This window comes from Apteryx mantelli, chromosome 1 (genome assembly GCF_036417845.1).
Source record: "Apteryx mantelli isolate bAptMan1 chromosome 1, bAptMan1.hap1, whole genome shotgun sequence".
Classification (NCBI taxonomy): Eukaryota; Metazoa; Chordata; class Aves; order Apterygiformes; family Apterygidae; genus Apteryx; species Apteryx mantelli.
Window position 1 is genome coordinate 42,108,421 of NC_089978.1, and position 16,352 is coordinate 42,124,772.

Sequence of the window (16,352 nt, forward strand, 5' to 3'; positions counted from 1 at the left end):
TCTTGTTCCTTAAAGCTTCAAATAGGACACAACAGGATTATGTCAAGAAGAATAAACAGTATGATGGTATTAAATGTCAAGCTTGAGAGTTGTGGGGATAGGAGTTACGTTCAGCTGGGAGACAATACACTAAAAGGGGAAAAAAATAACAAAAAGATGACTAGAATCATGAGCAAAGAGAGAAAATGGAAAAAAAAGCACATGCCAAACGGAGCTACAGTGAAGAGTCTGCACAAGAGGTGAAGGGAGAAGGGTAAAGCAATTGTCCAGCCAGCCCATCACAGAGCAAGTCCAGGCTAAACTGGAGTCTCTGAATGACCCTACCTTTCTCTGCACCTGGTTCTATCTGCTGGAATTTCTGGCTGCTGCCTGTTTTTAATCACCAGGCTAGAGACAGGAAAGATGTGTAAAGAGGGGTGGATAACTCCTCAGATTTTCATACCGATAGGTAAAGGGAAAAGAATAACTGTACTTGGACTCCATTTAGCATCCTTATTGTGCCACTCTCCACGTTAGCTTTTTCAGCAGCAGTCCATCCTTACTGGACTCTTAAAATGCTTATTCTCATATATTTGCCTATGTAAGTAAGCAACTTGCAGAAACTACTTACTAGTAAGTAGCTTGCAAAATCAGGTCAGCAAGTAGTAGTCTGATCTTGCTAAACTTACTAAAGATCTAGTAAACATATTTTTCATTGTTTTTCAGGCACAATCTTCTCATTCTGCCGATTGCAGGACCTTGGCTCCCACCGTTGGCTCTTGTCTTCTGTAAGGTCCTGAAGAAATTCTGTGAGTTCTAGTACTTTAAATTAGTTGCATTTCTGACCAGTAGGAGGGAAGAGGTTAAATGTAAAAGTATCATATTTCTGACCAGTAGGAGGGAAGAGGTTAAATGTAAAAGTATCATATTGCAGGTCCTAGAAAACAGGTGGCATTTATGCTGTGAACCCTCAGAAGTAATGCATAGAAATTGTACCTGCCTAAAATTCCAGGGAAAGGATAAACCAATTCACAAAAGATTAAGTACCTGACAATTTAAATTTCTTTCTCACCATAGATACTTTGATAGCAAAAGGAGTGTCAGACCTAGAGGTCCTAAAGGCATTGCCTGAATTTTTCATTTAGCTGTCTTCCAATTCTGATTACTTTTAGTGTCTTTACCAAGATCCTGGTAAAAAACACATACATAATTCCATATAATGCTCTCATATTTAAAGTACAGCAAGCAGTTTTCTATGAGACAGATTGGATAATACTGAACATGGGAAGTAATATATGAGGAATAATTTAGTCTTACTATATCTTGTATGTTGCTTTCTTACTTTCTTGTGTAGAATATACTTCTGCTTAAATTCCTCTTTTGCTTTCAAAAAAACAGAGGATAGATTTTTCTTTCAGTTTAGTTCATAGACTATGAGAGGGGAACACAAAATATTTCCAAATATCTATTATTTCTACTGTATGGTGAAAAATATGCATTTTACTTGCATCTGTGGCAATTATCATTTCAATGGATTTCATGGAAGATTGAACTAATTCCTACAAAATAAAACTGTGCTTATTTCTAAATCAGAAACAGAAAACTTTACCCACATGGTGGTTTCTGAACTTTTTACTTCCCTGATGAAAGAAAAGAATTTTCAGGCATTTCAGGGGATTCAAAATTTTTGTTACCATCATGGTTTGGAAGGCAATAATGGTAGATGTGAAAACTTCATACATATCTGGATCCCGAAGCTGATAAATTAAAACAATGTTGATTTACCAGCATTTTGGAAGTTTTGCATGTTAGAAAAGGACATATCAGTTAAATCAAGTACAAACAAAGTTGCACAGACTGATGTGCACCAGTGCAAGGCACTAGGATTGGTGTTTGTTGTGATCCCAGTAAGAAAGGCACTCAGACTCCACAATGTATTTTTTAAATTCCCGTTGTTGGAGCTAGCACTAGAAGGAAAAAGAAGTTTGTATAGATAATCCCAAATCCCTTCAGATGCTGGGAGCCCTGAGTTGTGCAGCATCAGATGAATCTCCACTCAGGGCATGGTATGTGGTGCAGATCCCACCCATGGAGAGGTTTGCTGGCATTTTGGTCTTTAGCGCTTTTATAGGATTTTCTTAGAAGAAAACAATTCTATTCATCATTTCTACTGTCCAACGAAAGGATGTTCACATGGAAACTTGCTGCTTCACTTTAAGATAAAGACAAGGATACGCTGGTACCCAGTGGGAGCTGCCTATAGTCTCCTCCATTACAATTGGCCAGTTAAATTTATCTTGAGGCTAAGGAAGATGTACACAGCATAGCACAAGCCTGAAAGCCAAGCTATACATGCAGCACAGTGCAGCCCAGCAGAGGACAAGCCTACACGTTCTCAGGTTAACAGTTACGTGGATCTCTAACTCCTCAGTGTCTTATGGGTAGGATCACTACACAGACAAATAAGGGTATCAGGGCCTGTAGTGAAAGCAGAGGGCATACACTAGGTATACATCTAACCTCTGATGGCACCTGTCCTTGATATTTCTATAGAAGATTTTTTTTTTTTTTGGTATGCCTTTATCTCTCTAAATGTCATAGTTGAAGAATAGTTGAAGAATTTGGGTTGAACAAATTCAAATTATTTTCAGAAAATCTTAAACAAACCCTAAGAGGAAATTATCAAACTGTTGATAGATTGACCTATCTACATATATCTACAGATTATCTTTGGATAATTAACACCTATTAATATCTTCCTTGGAATAATACTGGAGTTTAGTGAACCTATTCTTTTTGTCTCCGTTTGTCTATTGCAGTGTTTTTGTGCAAATAACTTATTTTGATTTCCTTAAGCCTCCCATAAACTTATATTAGAAGCTTTATAAGTGCCAACTTAAAATTAGAAAAGTTTGAATTGTTTACCATGAGAATGACATGGTTTTCTGCTTGCAATATTTCTGTCCTTGAAAACAAAAGATTCATATTCTCACTTCAGTCTTTGTGCTATACTCACATTCATATTGTGGTTAGGATTAAGAGGAAAACTGAAAGACCTGGCTGAACAATGCTGCTGCTGCTGCTGCTGCTGCTGACGATATTCTGAAGTCACTACCTCATGGTAAGGATATAATACTTCTTTGTTTATATTGTTTTTTTCTGGGGGTGGTGGCTGAATAGGACTTTCCATGAAGTCACACAGGTATACTTCTCTTTCATCAAGTCTGGAATGATTCTCATGAGTGTGGAGAGAGTGAGAGGAGAAGGATTTAGTAATGACAGTCAAAACCACTTAACAAACCCAAATCTATTCCCCAAAAACTTCAGTGTGATTTTTGCCAGTGGCTTAAATCAAAGCAGAACAAGAGCAGTTCTGAGAATGGTTGAAAATCCCAGCAAGAGCAGTACAATATGTGTGGCTCCAGCCCACAAAAACGCATTAGAACAGGCCATAAAGAATGTGTCTGTAAAAAAAAAATACACAAATTCAGCCATACTTTTCAGCCTCTTGGCTGAAAGAACCAATAAGACACTTTGTATATTATTCTTCCATTAAGAGCAACCTGGTCACAGGAAATGAGATCATTTAAATATTTAATTTCATCATTATAAACTATCGACCTAGTTTTAGTTTTGTCTGTCTAGTTGATTTTCATTTGTCAAACACTGAACCCATTATATTTTTAGTTATGATTATGATCTTTATTCATTGATTGTCTCATCGATAGGCTTTGCCTTACAGGTATTGAATTCAATGGTATTTATTTCACTGAATATAGTATCATACCTCTATGTCTCTAAAACTTAATATTATTCAAGATTTATTAATAGGAGGAGTGAATAGAACTATAAAAAACTTTAATGAAAAAATCTTAAAATATGCACTGTTACTGACGATGATATTATACATTCTTGGCTTTAGAGAAAACTTTTTGTTTGTTTGTTTTTTAAATCTCAAAGACCATTAAAGATTTTGTGTCAGTTACCATTTTGCTTGGATGTTCTGGGGATGTTTATGTAGATAATGTCTCAATAATCACAAGGTCATACTAAGGAATAGCATGCATTTTTCTGAAAAGGTAATTGTTAATAAAAATAATGCCAGAGAACCCTATAATAACCACAAAAGTAACAGCATCTTTAGAAACTCTGAATCAGATACTTTTGAAATTACAGTTGTCTTAACAGCAAAAATTAGAGTGGATTCAATGCAAAAAAAAGTATCTAACGTATATCTGCATTGGCAGTAATAGGTCATTATGTTCTCTTTTGTAAGTATTACAAAAATACAGAAGAAATTGAGGAAGTGACAACATTTTATTCCAAGTCATTAGAACACCTCCTTATGGAAAAAAAGTTTTCTGTGTAGAAAATAAACACATTTACACATCAAATATTTCTACCCGAGCATCTCTTGGAGGCACTGTTCTATCCATAATGAAATATTACTGCTTTTTTTTTTTTTTTTTAATTTTCGTTGCTGTAGTGCTAGGGTGTCTTGGAATAAAGATTAAGGTTTTTGTAAATAATTGGCATTTAGATTGCAAAAAATATGATCATTTGAAGAAATATCCCTGTCGAGTAGACTTGGTAAAGTGCAATAGTTAAATTCCCTGAATAGCCCACCGTCACTGAGCATTCCAACAAGCTCTAGTAACTCCTTCCTTGCTCTTTTCCCACACTTAATAATAATAATAAATTTATTACTGTAAATGGTAGAAATGAGAGATTAAAAAAAAGCAACAGACTTGTGCATGAATGTCATGAATGTTAGTATTTCAGATGAAGTTCAACTGTGTTAACTTGGAAACTGATATAAAAAATACAAATAAAAATGATAAATCTTAAATATATGAAAATGGAGACAAAGCTGACATTAACTTCTTGACATGAAATGCAGGGAACACAAAGGTGATGTATCTTTGGAAGAAAGCTAAGAGAAGAAATTTTGAGATTGTACAAAAGCAAGATCCAGAAGGTAACCATAGGTGCCATCAATAACACTGAAATGTCAAATGAACGCAAAGAGTTATTTAAATGTAAACATTAACACAGGGATGGTGTGAAGAAGAGATCATACAGTTGTTTACTTTTTTTTTTTAAACAAAAAATGCAATAAGAGGTGTCTGAGTTTCGCTTGAGCATAATCTTGAGATCCTTGTATGAAGACACATGTATGACATTTGCAAAAACACCACCTACAATCTGTTTTCCTCCAAAAGGCTGACCTTTATATAAACGAGGGGAGGGTCTGGAAGCTACCTGAAGGTAAGGAAAATTTATGATTAAAAAATTGAGAGTTTATGCTGGTACACACTGAAAAGAAGCCAGCAATGTTGAGCATCATCATTATAGGATATGCAGTTTACTGATGATTTTTTTTGAAAGATATAATAATTATATTTCTTGCTTCATAGTAGTGGTGTACATGGGAAGAATGGATAGAAAGAGTCTGTGATCCAAGAAAGAAGACATGCCATTTTAGTATTGTAATTTTAATACAGAGAAATACTGAAAAAAACAATTGGGACTTTCATGGAAGGAAATGAACAAGTGACCACAATTGAAAAATGCATATCTGACTTCAATGGTGAAGATATGTCAAATGTAGTAGAGGGAACTTTATGCCATGAAGTGTAGAATTTCTACATATTTATGATAGAAAATTTATATAGCAAGAGACAAATGCACATTCATATATAAGATGAGCATAGTTTTATCATGTTCCATAATTCCAGATTTACCAAAAGAATATTTGAATTCATAGTGAAGGAAAACATAACAACAACAACAACAACAAAAGAACAGTTTTAGAAGTTTCAGACTTATGCTGGGCAATTTGAAGTTTTATGAAATTATTTGTAATAGGTTAAAGGAATACATACAAGCAGTAGGAGTATTAAAAATATTAGAAAATTTTAAAGGTTTTCCTATTAAAACTGAAAGCTTGAAGAGGTCTACAAAGTAAAAGTTGAGAAATTAGATCCTGTAAAAGTACAAAAAATATTTAAAAGTCTATTAAAGAGTCTGGTAGTGTCTGAAGGAGAGCAAGCTGTTTGCATTACAAAATAGTTAAATAAATGAGACCTTCAAAAAGAAGAAAAAAAATGGAGATGCTAAAAACATTAACTATTTCTCTAAAAAGTTGAAATCATGCTGCGTAAAGGCAAAACTCCTGATTGTGCAGGTGAATATGAACAGGGGGCCTGCTTTACCACTGGTGATCCAGGCTGATTCTCTTAACCGAGTAAGCGTTGGATCTTTTTTCACTTAGAGGACTTACTTAATCACTCAATTTTCTCTTATTAAAAAAATCACAAACTGATACTTCAGTTTTATCCCAGAAAAGGGAAATTTGCTAAGAAACATTGGTAAACCTAATATTCTTGAGACTAGATAATGAACCTATTGATAAACAAAACCTGTGGTTAAGGCCATTTGTATAGAAGAAATACTACATTGCTGCTGCTTACACATAGATTACATCCTTGATTATATCAACAGTAATCTCACCCCATGGTATACCTATTTAATTTTTTCCACAGCTTTCAACTGTGAAAATGATGAACCTCAGGATCACAATGGCAACACATTTGGTAAATACTTTCTCTTTTTTAATGTTAAATAAATCAGTAATCTCTTTACTTTCAACTGCTATTGGCAGCCCTGTGTGAAAAGCTGTATAAATGGGTTTCATAGTGAGGTATAACCATAGATTAGAAGGAAAAAAAAAAGTGTAAATGAAAAAAAAAAAAGATTATTTGGAAAAGGTAAGTAATCTCACCTTCTAGGAATAGTGCTGGGTATCTTTTAATTTGACAAACATGTTTTTAATAGAAAGTCAGTTTCTCTGTTATTTTCAGCTACCATGTTCTGCTCTTAACAGATTTGTTCATTATTGTTCAGACTTAATCTTTCCTTTGACCTATTCTCTGTATTTAGTAGTCAAGAGTAATTATTCACCATTTTAATGTTCACACACAATTTTAATTTTGATATTCATGCTACAAGCACTTGACTTTCAAACTAAGCATCAGTATAAGCATCATCCTGCTGATAATAGAATATAAGCTTGCTGCCTAAAGTGCACAGTATCAGCCACTTAAAATCTGTTTGAAAGCTTAACACTCTAATATATTTAGTAGGATCCAAGAAAAAAAGAACCTATCACTAAACTGTATTAAAGAACCTGAAGCATTTAGGAACCTTCCTACGTGATTTCTCAAAGACCAATATTACTTTAAATCTTTTAGAAGTAAATAAGACATACGTTTCTAAATTTGTTTGATTACGTCAGCATAGACCGGGAACCATACAGAGCACCACTGACATGTTTAAGCTCATAACATGCTAATTTAAGTAATGAGCAAGGTGTAACTGTGGATGTACAGATTCCACTCTGTTTTGCTCTCTTCCTCAGCGAGAGCTGTCTCTAATATCTGTATTAACTGCACTCGTTTGTATCCATCGCAACTACACATCCGCCAAACATTAACATCAACCCCTCTAAACTTTCAGTCTGGAAAATGGTAGGAAAACTGCATTTGGCAGTTAGATTTTGTTAGAGCAGATTTTGAAAACGAAGGCAGAAGTCAAGAGAAGAGAAAAGGTCTGAACTTTCTGACTCATCAAGGAAGAAAACGCTCACAGTCTCCACTAAGTACTTTATAAATTTTCAAATTTAATAAGAAAGGTTTGAGGTTTGAAGGAAAAGTACAGTTCTAATCCAGAATTATAACTTTACCTATTTTTAATAGGATGCTCTAAACATAAAATAACAAATTGGAATAATTTAATTATGTCTTCTGTGAAAGACAGGAAAAAAGAGATATCTAGTCTTGGATATCAATTAGTAAATTGTTGCAAAATTGTAAGTTATTCACTCACAACAAAATAATGCTCATTTCAGATTTTAATGTTCAAATCAAAGATTATAAATAACTTTCCTATAGTTGTCCAATCATATCAATTAAATTAGTGACAAAGAAAAGAATGAATAGCAATACCTGCTGATTATGGACCAACTTTCATAAACAAAATTTATTGGGAAAAATGATTATTAAGGGCATGCAAGCATGTAATGAAAATGAAAAAAAAATTCAGAAGTGTTAGGAAGTCAAATCTTTGAGTGTTTACTTGAAAAGTGGAGGAAATATTTTCAAATATGCTTTGAAATATAGCATTTTTAAGCTGGTATCAGCTGATAAGCTTGTAAGAAAGAAACTATTATTATATATTGTTTCATAATAAAGTTGACAGAAGGATCAATTAAATTATAAGGAAGCTGTCCAAAGGTGATGAGCAAGGAAGCAGAGAGAATTCACATTTGGGATACAGACCATGTGGAGCCTCAGGAAGCACTGAACAAGCTACAGATCTATAATAATATTGTAAAAAATATTCAACATTGTGGAGGAAACTGAAGCAAGGAAGAACATATTGGTACTTTACTTTTTTTATAGATTCCTAGCAAAGCCTAAGAAAGTCTAGGAAAGACTTATTGTCTCAAAGGAAGTATTGTTTATAATAAAATAATAAAATAATAAAATTTCCAAAAAATATATATTTGTTTCAGTTATCACTTATTTCCTTAAGAGGGAAGTTGCAACTCGTAATGAACATAAAGTCATCATTCTGACAAGGAAGATACTTACTTGGAAATCCTGAAATATCCTGGGAACAGTCAGTCTACTTCCTAACTAGGGAAATCTCATGAACATTTGCAAACTAATCATTTTTTTTCCAAGGTTCATAATTCAGCTGAATTTGTGCAGATTTGGAACAACAAAAATCACATCACCACACACAGGCAATGATGTTACCATTTTGCCATCAAACTTTTTCTGCAAGTTCATATCATACACTTCACTGAAATCTTTTTCTTTAACCTGGAAGAAAACAATGTATTTGTTCTAGCCTTGCATCAAAGCATATTTGTTTTTCTCTAAAGCATTTCTGAAGATAAAATATATTGTTGAAACTGAAAAATTGAACCTGAATTTCTGAAGTATTCTGAGGTATATAAGTAACGGAAAATAAAACGAACAACAGTCTTTTCACATGGAGCATGTGAAGCTGTCACACCGTTACACAGACAATTAGCCCTGGTTTTAATTTTAAGACAGTCGTCTTTACTGAATACAACAGGAACAAATGGTGAAAAGTAAATCTCTTGATTACATACTGTCTCCACACAACTCCACTTACATAAACCTTATTAATATTTTTTAAACAAGATTTGTTTTCAATTTACTGGAAAACATGTATGAATAACGTCTTTTAATTTTGTGTCGCACTGGTACACATCTGATGATTTTTCAGATGGAAAAGAATTACCATGGAAAGGAATAATACAATTTTTCAAAAGGATTTTTTTCTGCCTTTTTTGACATTTTAAAGAGTAAGTTTAAAAATTTATCATTTCAGAAGAAATGGTATGGGGAAGTTTCTGCAAAAAGGGGATTTAATAATAAAAAAGAAAAAAATGAAAATAAAAATGAGCTCAGTTATAAACAAGAAAAGCTTTACATTTAAACCAAAATGTTATATTACATTACATTTACAACATTTAATATTTGGCTTAATCATCCCTTTATGCCATGGAACCCAGTTAAACAGTGACACCACAACCTTCACTATTAAGTGCCTAAAAATGAAATTATTGAACTTTATTCAGAAATTAAAAAGATGATTATAGTAAAGAACTAATAGTTCTTTCCAGAAAAAAAGTAATTACTATTTTTATTATCATCATCATTTATCATGACTATCTCTAACAGATATTTACGAAAATATGCTAAAATATTTGATCTCCACACATCTCATTGTTTATATGCTTTTCAATATTATAACAAAATGATTATATTAAAAAAAAAATTTTTTTTTGGTTAATATCAGAGTATGTTCTATACTTAGAAGTTAACAAGCATCTCGGCAATCATCAAACCAGCAATTCAACAGAATTTTTTTTTAATAGGCACTTTGTCAGGAACTCTCTGCTCAAATAAAACTGCTTAATTGTTACAAGACTTTTGAGAATAGGATTCACACTTTCATTTTCCCAACCTGGTCTCATAAGCAGGTCCATGAAAGTTCAATTTAGAAGTAATATGTATAGACTTATGAGGTAAAATCCCGGCTCCACTGACTTCAAAGAGCTCAGGATTTTACCCATAGGCTTCTCATCAACTTTACATTGTACAGCACTTTTTCCCTTTTGGCAGTTATGTTGCACACCTTCAGCGTACCCCATAAGTGGTACTCAGAAAGCTCAAAGAAAGCTAATATTATTTTGTCATTTGTAGCTGCTTTGCAAAGTTCCTACGGAAAGTGACCATTACAGAACTCTTTCGCTGCTTAACTGTTCACAGATTCAACATCCTGATGCAGCTTCCCAAACAGCCATGGACTAATGACTAGTATATTCCTTCCTTTTACCTCACCCTTATTGATTTCTATCTCTTTTAAAAATCTTTTACCCAGTCCAGTAAAGCTACATGTTTGGTTAATTCTTCATAATGCAGTCAACTATGCAAGTAATTGTACATGGTGAAATTTTTAAAGAAATATCAAAGTGTGTCCACTGATCAAGATCCCGAAAACTGAGGTATGTGCATTTCACTTATATGTAATGACCTTTTGATCTCTAAGACAACTTGGCATGACACTGAGCACCAACATACTGTTAAAAAAGTTGCATTTACATTTTGTTTGACTTCCTATGTAGAAATTACAAATTCTTTTATAGTTTATAGTCTTTTTCTTAAGACTGGTCAACTTCCATCATCCATCAATTACAGCTACATATTAATGAACTCACTGTGGGAACTAATGGATACAATTATAAGTCAGAATGCTAAACAAGATGATGAAATTCATTTCATTTGGCCTTAAATACAATAAATTAACCTATCGGCTCCCTGCAGTCCTTGGGATATTACCTGGAAATAGATTTGCTGTAGTAAGACTTCAGTTATGTCTAGCAGAGAAATTAAAAAAAAAAAAAGTTGAATAAATAATACATCTTTTTCCCATTTGAGATTCCATAAATTGTCTGAGACGTGCATGGAAATGGCAGATAACATGAAGGATCCATGAGACTTGTGCCAATCATAGACTGGTAGCTGAGGAGCACAAATGTCATGGTATGCTCATGTTATAAAACAGAATCATGTCTTTAGTATCCTTTTAGATGCAGTGGAATATTGACCCTGTCATCCCACAGCCAATTTGGTCTTTTGTCTCCTCTGTGTGACCTGGGCAGGTGACTTAGATCCTCTGTGCTGTCTTAGATTGCACTAGAAATTTAAGTTTAGGCAACTGAATTCCTTTCTAGATGTCTAAGATCTCACTGCAGTCAAAAGAGTTTGAACTCAAAAGAGTTTCAGTTGACACAGACTAGATTTTTAGTGCCATTTGAGATGCTCTACTCTAGCGCATACTGCCTGGCTTCCAGTTTTTACTCCATAAGGGCACAGATCTTTCATGCCCATGTCATAGCTGCCACCTCTGTATACACAAATGAGATATCCTAGATTGTTTTAAATGGCACTAGATGTCTTTGTATGGTGAATACCACCAGGGGTTCCTCAGAGCTGAGCAACTATAGACTCACTTAGGATGAGCTGAACACCCCTTCTGACTACACTGACCACATCACCACTGTCCATAATGTGAGACTGGTTCACACACAGAGAGCCTAGCTTGATGCATTGGACCATACTTCAATGTATAATATGATTTGAGATTATGGTCTCAGGCACATCACCTGTCTTCTGGCTGACACTCCAGGAGGGCACAAATTTCCTCATGGTATTGTGTTAGCTCTGTCATGCCTGAAAACCCTTCATGAGCCCTGTGGTCTCTTTAGGGTACCTAAAATGGACTAGACAGCTATTTGTGGGAAAATGAGCTGAGTGGCTATGTTTAGATACATTTAGGTGACTATTGTTTGTAGCTGTATCCAACCTGTACATGAACCTAGAGAGGAACGTGAAGGGCAACAAGAAAGGTTTCTGTGGGAATCAGCAGCAAAAGGGAGAGTAGGGAAAATGCTGACCCGCTCCTGAGTGTGGCAGTTGTCACCAGACCTGATGACAAAGGACATGGAAAAGCTCAATGTGCTCAATGCCTTCTTTGCCTCAGTCTTTACTTCAGGAGTCACAGACCCCTGAGACCAGAAGGGAAGTCTGAAGCAAGGACAACATACCCTTGATGGAGGACTATCAGGCTAGGGAACATTTAAACAAACTGCACATACATAAGTCTATGGGCCCTGATGGGATGCACCCATGAGTACTGAGGGAGCTGGCTGATATCATCACGATGCCACTCTTGATTTTCTTTGAAAGGTCATGGTGATCAAGAGAGGTTCCTGAGGACTGAAAGAAACCAAATATCACTCTTATGTTCAAGAAGGGAAGGAAGTGGGTCTGGGAACTGCAGGCTGGTCAGCGTCACATCGATCCCTGGGAAAGTGATGGAGCAACTAATCCTGGAAAATATTTCCAAACATATGAAGAACAGGAAGGGAATAGTCAGAAAGGATTTATGAAGGAGAAATTGTGCTTAACCAGTTTGACAACCTTCTACGCTGAGATTGTTGGCCTGGTGGATGAGGGAGAGCAGTAGATGTTGTTTATTTTGACTTTAGTAAGGCTTTTGACACTATCTCCTACGACTTCCTGATAGATAAATTGATGAAGTATGGGCTAGATAAGTGGACAATGACGCGGATTGAAAATTACCTAAACTGTCAGGCTCAGAAGGTTGTGATAGTGGCACAAGTCCAGCTGGAGGCCAGTCACTAGTACCCCAGGGGTCCATACTGGAGCCAATACTGTTTAACACTAATGATGATGGGACAGAGTGCATCCTCAGGAAGTATGTAGATCACACAAAGCTGGAAGGAGTGGTGGACAGACCAGATGGGTGCGCTGCCATTCAGATGGACATTGACAGAATGGAGAAATGGGCCAGCAGGAACCTCATGACTTTAAATATAGAAAAGTGCAAAGACCTGCACCTAGGAAGGAATGACCCCATGAGCCAGTACAACTGTCTGAAAAGCAGCTTGGCAGAAAAAGACGTGGGAGTTCTAGCAGACAACAAGTTGAACATGAGCCAGCAATGCTCTCTCACAGCAAAGAAGGCCAAGAGCATCCTGAGCTGCATCAGGAAGAGCTTTGCCAGCAGGTCAAGGGAGGTGATACTTCTCCTCTACTCAGCACTGGTGAGGCCACATCTGGAGTGATGTGTCCAGTGCTGGGCTCCCCACTACAAGAGAGACATGGACATAGTGGAACAAGTTCAGAAAACGACCACAAAGATCATTAATCTGACATACAAGGAGAGGCTGAGAGAGCTAGGTTTGTTCAGGCTGGAGAAGAGAAGGTTTGAAGGGATCTTACCAATTTGTATAAATACCTGATGGAGGGGAGTAGAGGTTCTTCTCAGTGGTATCCAGTGAGGCAATTCACACAAACTGAAATACAAAAAAATCCATTTAAACATAGGTGCTGTTTGTTTGTTTGTTTGTTTGTAATGTGAGGGTGGTCAAACACTGGAACAGGTTGCCCAGAGAAGTTGTGTAGTCTCCATCCTTGGAAATACTGAAAACCTGGCTGGGCATGGCCCTGAGCAACCTGCTCTCAGTGACCCTGCTTTGAGCAGGGGCTTGGACTAGATAGTCTCCAGAGGTCCCTTCCAGCCTCAACTCTTCTGTCATTCTATGATTTAATGAACTTCAGGTATATCTATTTTTTTCTTACTACCTCCTATACTTATGTACCTGTATAAGCAGAAGCTGGGGAAAAAAAAAAAGTTACTGTGGAAGAATGGTTAACTGAAAAGGGGCATGATCTCTTAGAAGTGAGCAATCCTGTCTTCACGATGGAGGGATGATCCCACAGCTATGCGAGCTGTCCTTGAACAGCACAAAAGAAGGGAGCTACAAGGAGGTAAACAAGTCGACAGACCTCTCTGCGTGGACGGCAATCCTGCACCAATTAGATATCCGCTTTAGGCGCGTGAACAAAGGCTGTAAACCAATCATATAGCTATCGCTGGCACATGCTTATTGCCTGTCTATATATACTCTGTAAAAGCTTGAATAAAGGGAGAACGATCATACTCATATTGAGACTCCGTCGTTACTCCGGGTCCATCTCCCAGTCCGACAAGTTACCTGTAATGTGGGGTTATAGGAGGAATTATTTAGCTTATATGGATTATTTAAGATGTGGATGTCTTGTATATAGAACATTAAGAGTTTCTCTACACCTAAGATGTATGCTATGTTAATTCATGTGTGACCTCTAACTTTCCTTTTTGTAATACACTGAGAAGAGATAATGAAATTGTAGCATCAAAATGCAAGAACTGTAAAATGAAGAAGTATTATTTGAGAGATATTGATATTGCCATTATAATATGAAAATGTATTCTGCAAATTCTATTTGGTTAGTTGTAAAAATGGTCAGACACTGTTAAAATTATAATCAAGAAATAGATTATTTGTAAACTATCATTTACTGAATAATATATTCAACCAATTATACCAAGCAGCTCAACTCATAACCTTCAGCTGATCCAGATGGGGGCACATCCATGTCTTACTGACTACTCAGGGAAAGTCCCTATATTTTTTTTGTATGCGGTTTTCTATACAATGGTCCTTCTGTAGAAGAGAAGATCATATCTTATTTATGGTCAAAAGCTCAATGAAAGAGAGCATATACTCCCATTTCTCTGCTTTGTACCAACATTCTCAAGTAATTGGTTTAAAAACTGACTTTTCTTCAATAATTCAAATACAAGATCTTACTATTTCACTCTTTTGGAGATGTGATATGCTGAGTCCAAATCTACAGAAGTATGGCTAGAAGCCAAAGCACAAACTTCTTAGGGTTTTTTTTTTTTTTAATCTTTATGAGAACAACTGCTTTCTTTGGCCTGAAAAAAGCTGTATATTCTCTATAAATAGAAAAGGCAGAATTCATTTATTTGTTGCTGACTCTAGTGGCTATAACAATGAATGGCCAGAGGTTTATAACACTTATTTCTTGAGCATATATTCTTCTAAGGATGTAGTTTTAAGGCTTTTTGGATCCCAAAGGAAAAGTAGGTCATAGGTTGTGGAGGGTCATGACAGGGTTAAGTTGGAGGGAAGTTGCAAGTAGCAAGCCGTGGGAAAAGGGGAATGGGGGAACTGTTACCAGCTTGGACAAGGAGTCTCAACAGGAGCCTCAGATAGACATACCCAAGGACACCGGTGCAGCTGGGACTGATACATCTTGAGAAAGTACAGATAAACCAGCAGATGCCAGTGGGAACCAAGGTTAAGAACAAGACAGCTTTTCTCCAACTAGGAAGCAAGTAGCAAAGTACAAGGCATGATCTCTGCATGCATGATCGGTGTGATGATTGGCTACCTGTGACATAATCTGCATGATGACTGGCTTAGCAAAGTGTATCTGTAAAACCGCTGAAGCAGCTAACTTTTTAGTATAAATATGCTCAGAAACAAACAATAAAGGTCTCAAGATGCATCACCTCTTGAGTCCGTGCCTTCATTCGCTACAATAGGTTATTAAAAATAGCTGGTTAGTGTTCACACTGGCTTTCCAAAATTAAAGAAAAAAAAGGCAAAAAATGAAAGCCCATCATGTTAAAATGTCATAATTCTGTTTTTTGTTGGGTTTTTTTTTCAGACTACATCTGTCATTCTGCATTTTTATCCCCAAAAGTCAACATATCTTGGAATTGATCCTTTTCTGGTTTGCACAGATAAAATGAGGAGTAACTCTATCAAAATCAAAGGTACTGCAGTTCTGTAAAAGCTTAAGTTAGAAACATTGCATATCTCTTAAAAAATATTGTATTATATGCATCAGGTTCAGGCAGTTAAGCACACTGTTATACACACTTGTTAGAACATGCTGGAAGAGACCAGCAGAACAATTCCTCAGTGCCAGTGTAACATCCTTACAGTTGCATCAGTGTGTGTTCTGCCATTTGACTTGTGGAAGGGATTTATTGATTCCTTCAGACCTGACAAGCCTACTTAGTGTTTTGCATGAGAATGTCATATGTACAACTTTCAGGCCCACTATATTCCTGTGAAAGGGGTAATGAGGACCACCTTGCATGTGCCTGATTTGCATTTCCTAAAATTTCCAAGGCAGTAAGAGATTTCTAAGAGAGTCAGAGGAGTGAAACAAATTCCTGGGATACCAGCTACACTGCTTGGCAGTGTGTAATTTTGGTGCCTGTTGTCATTTATTGTACTTCACAGATGTTAAGTAGTTAGTATTTTATCTCAGCTTCACAGGAAACTAAGGTAGCAAAGTTAATGACTTGGCTATAAAGGACAG